The following is a 5776-nucleotide window of genomic DNA, read 5'->3' as shown; positions in this document are numbered from 1 at the left end:
CATTGACTTCTTCTCTTTACAATTCTTTGTAAACTGGAAAGAAGTCATTCTTAGAAAAAAAATATTAATCTAAAACAATATACCGCAATTTAAGGGATCTTCCTTCCTAAAAATTAAATTAAAACCCTTTTTTTGTTGTTCATTTTTAAACCAACTGTTTGCCCATAGACTGAAATGGAATATCTATTATTTACCTTGTGGTGTTTCCAACTGATACCAAATTATACAAGTAACATAGAAAGTTGGGGAAGAGTCATGATACAAGAGAAACATGTTTATTTTAAAGGTTCAGTGTCCTTAAAACACAGCCAATAGTAATTTCTCATTCTCAGCCCCAAAGTGCTGTGGAAAAGTCAATGTAACCATAACAATACCACAGGTTTGACTAAACATTTCAATGGACAATCCTCATTTCAACCAGCTGCTTCCTCATCCCCAGTAGGACACAGGGCCTTTATTCGTGTGTGTCTCATGACTTTACAAAGGAGGCCTTAAAAAAAAAGACTTTTCTTGGTGAAGCAGCATGTAGACAGACATGTGGGAAATAAAGGCTATGAAACATGGAGAAAGATGTCCCTTCATTTCTGAACTCCTGTCTTCTCCTTTTGCCTATTCATTACAAATTTTGTTGTAATAGTTGCTAGGATAATTTCTATGAGTTTTTTACACTGTCTTTAAAGAAAGACAAACACCATCTCACTGAGGCAGAACATTCCTAATTTAGGTTCTGTTTTAAGCTGCTTAGGATGAAATGGGATGCTCTAGGTAGTGGGTTTTTGTTTTCCTGAGAAAGCCAGCACACAGAGGAAAAGGTGACAGGGAATCTTGGACACACTCACTCCAAAAGACTGCTCCAGAATGAGATGAGACCAACAATCCTTGTGTCAGCACGTCACCCAAGGCAGTGACTGAAGGGACAGGGCTGGGCTGCTCACAAAGGGACCTGGAAGGAGGGCAAGAGGAGGCAGCGTCAGCCAGAACTCAGGACAAGTTGGGTGGAAGGGAAATATCCACTCTGCCTGAGGGGTGAGCTTCTGCCATATCACCAAATATACTCACAGGAGCCCTCATGGTTAAAGCAGGTAAAAACATTAAAAAAGCGCATGAATTAAAAGAGATGGAAGAAATAGGTCTATTTTTTCCCTGCCCTGGAAACTCTTTCAAGTTCAAGAGACATTTTAAAATAAAAAGAATAAGTGACACCAAGCAGAGCATTGCAAGATCACCTTTGCTGGTTTCCACAGAAAAGACATGGTTCTGGGAGGGATTTCATATTGTAACTCTGCCCTGAATGTGGAAAAAAAGAGAATAAAGTATTACTGAGGAAAGAAGAATGCAAAACCTCTTGATGAAGACCCCAGTGTGAGTTCACTATCACTGTAAGCCATTAATCCCTTAGGTAAAATAACATCCTTCAAGGTGGGAGGACTTTAGCTTGGATGAAAATGCTGACAAAATTGCTGCCCCTTCCTGTTGCTGCTTCTATCTCCAAAGAAAGAGAAATGTGTGAAATCTGCTGAAGACAGGTAGAGACAGTGAGAAAGTACCAGACATTTGGCAGGAAAAGCAACAAAAAGAACATCTTCAATTCTCTCTTTTCATTTCCCCATCCTCTATTTGACCTTGTCTGCTTTCAAGTGGGGAACTCTGTTTGCAACCCCATCAAAATAGTAAAGCTACCCAATCGAATATCTTTTTCCTCCCTTCAGCTCTGCAGAACACGGAGTGATTTCACTTTCACTGGACAGAGAGGAAGAGTTTCCCACGGGATTCCTCACTTCGGACCCCTTTCTGAAAGTTCCTGCGCTTGCCTTGATGTTTTGGGTTTCCTCCGCAAAGCCGAGGCAGGAGGATGGCTGCAGGCAGAGGAAGCAAGGAAGGGTTTGCAGCTGGCCCCGCGCTGCCCGGCCAGCCCCGGCACCGCCCCGCCCGCGCTGGGCCCACCAGGCCAGCACCTTCCCCCCCAAGCTTGGCGCCTGGCGAACAGCCCCTCGTCCGCTCCGTGCGCTGGGACAGCCCGGGGCCAGGGGCTGCTCATCGACCGCTCCCTGCTCCAGCGGGAGCTGCTCAGCCCGGGCAGCCCCCGGGCTCCGGCCCCGCGCACCTTCAGGGCCACGCAGTCCCGCAGCTTCGTGCCACAGCTCTACCGCTACGGCTTCCGCAAGGTGCCGGGCAGGCTCGGCTCAGCCGTGCCGGGCGATGCCGGGGCCGGGCTGCGCTACACACCCCTGCTTTCCCTGCCACCGCCCCGAGCCGCTGCTGCGCCTGCAGCGCCGGAGCGCGGCCACCAGGCAGCGGCCGGGGCGGGGCGGGAGGGGCGCAGGCGCCCGGCCCGCGGCTCCCAGCAGCTCCCCAGGGCGCGGCCGCTGCCGCTCGGGCGGGAAGGGGCCCCCAGCCGCTCGCAGGAGCTCTACGGGGAGCAGCTGCCTCCGGCCGACCGGGAAGTGCTCAGCATTCAGCCCTGCAGATTGCAGCAGCTCCACAGGGAGCAGCAGCCCCCAGGCTCTGACTCGCCAGGTGGGAAAACAGTTCTAGCCTTGCTTTTCCAAAATGTCATGAAAAGAGACCGCTTGAAGTATTTTTCCACAATGCTCTGTCATTGTGAGACAGAAATTCTCAAGTCTGCTAGGAAGAGGGACCTGGAAGGCCAAAAGCTTCTTTGCCTGGCTTTCCTGTGTGCTTCCTGGGCTGGTTGATCCAAGGCAGCAATAGAGCTCTGTGTCCCAAAGCCACCTTGTGGAGCCTGACCAATGTGTTTGGATTCCTGCAGCCACACCGGGCACTTCAGCCCCCAGTGTTCCACCTGGTAGTGCTGGTTGTGCAGCATCGATGGTCTCCAGCTCAGCATGGAATGCTGCTGCTCAGGAAGAGCAATCACAACTAGCCATTGAAATAGAAAAATGGATTCGAGAGATCAGGAGATCCCTGCCTCAAAGGTCTCCCTCCGCTCAGGTAACACCATTGGATGGGAATAAAAGAGGCTGGACTGAGAGCTTTAGAACCGTTACATGGTGAGAAGCAAAGGCTTCTTGAAATTAATTTCTTTCATTGTTACAGAGTTATCTATTTATTCTTGGTAAAGTAAGACCTCTAAAAGAATAGGGATGAAAATGCCTCTCTTTGTATTGGTGTGCTGCCCCCACTGGCTACAGTACATTCATGAATGAGGAAGAGCAGGCTCAAGGTGGGGAGTGGGATTCTTTGGATTTTCTAATATTTTATTCTCAAGTGGGATGTCTTTTGTCTTCTGTAAACTCACACATAGTAGTTTTCAAGAGCATTTTATTCCATACTAAAAGGAAACATTGCAGGCTCTGAATCATCTTTAGAATCTTTAGGATTCTGATTGACGGGCTGTTGCCAAAGAGATGGGTTGGGATTTTTGTTTTACCTTTCAAATTTATAAATTTTTTGTCCTGGAAAATATGATCCTGGAAATACCCTAGGTGCATAAATATTTGCCTGGGTCATACATATAGGGCAGCAGCAGAGATCCAAAAAGGCACCACCTGGTGATGGATTGTGTGAGAGGCTGGGTGGGGGTGGTGAGATTCCCAGGCAGAAATGAGATGTGTGCTTTTCATGTGGGTTTGCAGCAGAGGGCCCTGGGCAGTGCTGTGAGCGAGCTCTGCCCTTGCTGACAACCGTGTTGTCAACAAGGAGGGCCCCTGGCTTTCTGCTGGCTGATTTCTTGCAGCTCGTGGGATGAGCAAGGGTGAGAATGTGAGGGCACGTCCTCTCACTTGGTGTCTTCTGGTTTTCTGCATTTTGCCTCAAGGGACATTTTGTACAACATTCAGTTTCATCTTGGCCACCCAAATCCTGAGTTTAAAATGCTTGTCATGTGAACTGTGTGGGCAGTGTTCCCCCCCTGTGCTCCATGTCCCCTGGGAGTGGAGAAGGAGAGTTGCTGCATCCCTGATACAATTCCAAGAAAGTAGTGAGTGATCTTTGGATTTCTTTCTTTCTGTTTTTCTTTCTAGGGGAATGTTAATGTTGCCTCTGAGTGTTCAGGAGGGGATGATGTGAACAGGGCAGCAGCAGCAGAAGCTTCATCTTGCACTGAGAGCTGTGGGAGCAGCTCCCTAGAGCGTGAGGAGCCTGGTAAGGAGAGAGCCCCATTGGTGTAGAGCGGTGTGAGACAGCTGCTCTGAGCTTGCCTCTGGCAGGAAAGGAGTTCAGAAGAGTTGAGTTCTTGTCTGCAGAGTTGGTGCTTCCTGGTGCCTTTAGTTCAGATCGTGCATTGACAAATATCTTGTATTGTGGCAAGAGAGCAGGGAATAAAGCTGACCTTGTGGGAGCTGTGTCACCATGCCTGGTGTCCCAGTTTTCTGCTGAGGTCTGTGGTCAAGTTTGCTGCAAGTTTACAGGGGAGGCCAGACTGAGTGACTCATGAAGGAACGGAGAGGAAAAAAAAAGCAGAAAGTCAGAGTGGAAGTCCAAATCACTGAGTAAATTTAGTAGCAGTGTGCTGGTATATGTTATGAGACACAAGAAAAACAAGGAGCAAGAGATCAGCGGCCAAGCAGTTGAAAACCAAAAATCCAGTAACAAAAGGAGAAACCTGAATGACTCCAGATTAGTGAGACCTAAGGTCTCTCTGTCAGCACAGAGAAAGAACAAGGCTGGGCTTCTCTGTGGAGCAGGGACAGTCTGTGTTTCAAGCTCTCATGGGTGCCATTTCCACTGCGACCGCTGAGACTTTATCAAGATGCTTTAATGCTTTACACCATTTTGAACATTTAGAGGAGTCCCTGTTCTCTAAAGATCAGGTTTCGAATTCCAAGTGAGAGTCTGCCTTTCAGAGCATCTTGAACAGTCCCTGACAGAAGGACAGTTGGTGCCCAAGGGAAACGCGCACAAGGGCCAAGAGTGACCAAGTGTTCCCTTTGCTTCCCAGATCCCATCTGATCGACTTCTCCAGGAGGGCTGCCCTGTGTGGCAGGAAGAGACAGAGGGAGGACCTGTGACCATCAGGCAGGTGAAATCCCTCTGTCAACAGTCATATTTATAGATCTGTATAGTTATATTTATCTATATAATTATATTTATAGATTTATATAGGTTTATTTGTATGTCCTATAGTTATGTCTATCCATTTATATAGTTGTGTTAAAGATCTGTATAGTTAATTTTATATAGTTCTAGATGTACATAATTATTTTTTTATATGTGAAATTATAGATGTACCTAGATGTTTATACATGTGTATAGTTACATATATATAGTTGAGTTTATAAATAGGCATAGTTGTATTTAAGTCTGGGAGTTTAATTACAAAGATGGATATCCATTTAAATACAGTCCTTCTCTACCTCTTTCCCTCCACGGATCCTTCTCAGTCTCTGGTTGTTCCCCTGTGCCCTGTGTCTCCTGTTGCTGTGCTGGGTCCGAGCTGGGGCCGGGCCGGGCGGAGCAGCAGTTCCAGCCCCGGGTGTCCCTGGAGCGGTGGGAGCTGCCGCTGGCCCCAGGCAGAGTCCCCTGAGGAGCTGCTGAGGGACGGTGAGACTGAGGGGGCTGAGGGGCTGAGGGGGCGCTGGCACTGAAGGGACGGTGACCTTGAGGTGCTGCTGGGGCTGAGGGTGTGGGGCAGCTGAGGGCGATGGTGGCACTGAGGTGACAGGGAAGTGGCACAGCCTGAGGGGGTGGTGGCTCTAAGGGGACGGGATGGGTCAGAAGGGACTGAGGGGGGTGAGAGGACTGCGGGGTCTGAAGAAGCTGAAGGGGACTCGGGGTTTGCCGAGAGCATGGCGGGGCTGAGGGGATGGAGGGGCCA

General features: G+C 48.7%; 1 long non-coding RNA gene across 1 annotated transcript; it reads left to right on the top strand.

The window, feature by feature from the left end:
* The first annotated feature begins 2393 nt into the window (after positions 1 to 2393).
* Positions 2394 to 5110, top strand: LOC306815733. Its single transcript, XR_013777453.1, has 3 exons — positions 2394 to 2517; positions 2771 to 2952; positions 4901 to 5110. It is a non-coding gene; the product is annotated as an uncharacterized lncRNA (long non-coding RNA).
* The last annotated feature ends 666 nt before the right edge of the window (positions 5111 to 5776 follow it).

Source organism: Erithacus rubecula, assembly GCF_903797595.1.
Source record: "Erithacus rubecula genome assembly, contig: scaffold_204_arrow_ctg1, whole genome shotgun sequence".
Lineage (NCBI taxonomy): Eukaryota > Metazoa > Chordata > Aves > Passeriformes > Muscicapidae > Erithacus > Erithacus rubecula.
Note: the sequence above shows the minus strand (reverse complement) of the source record. Positions and strands in the feature narration are given on the sequence as shown.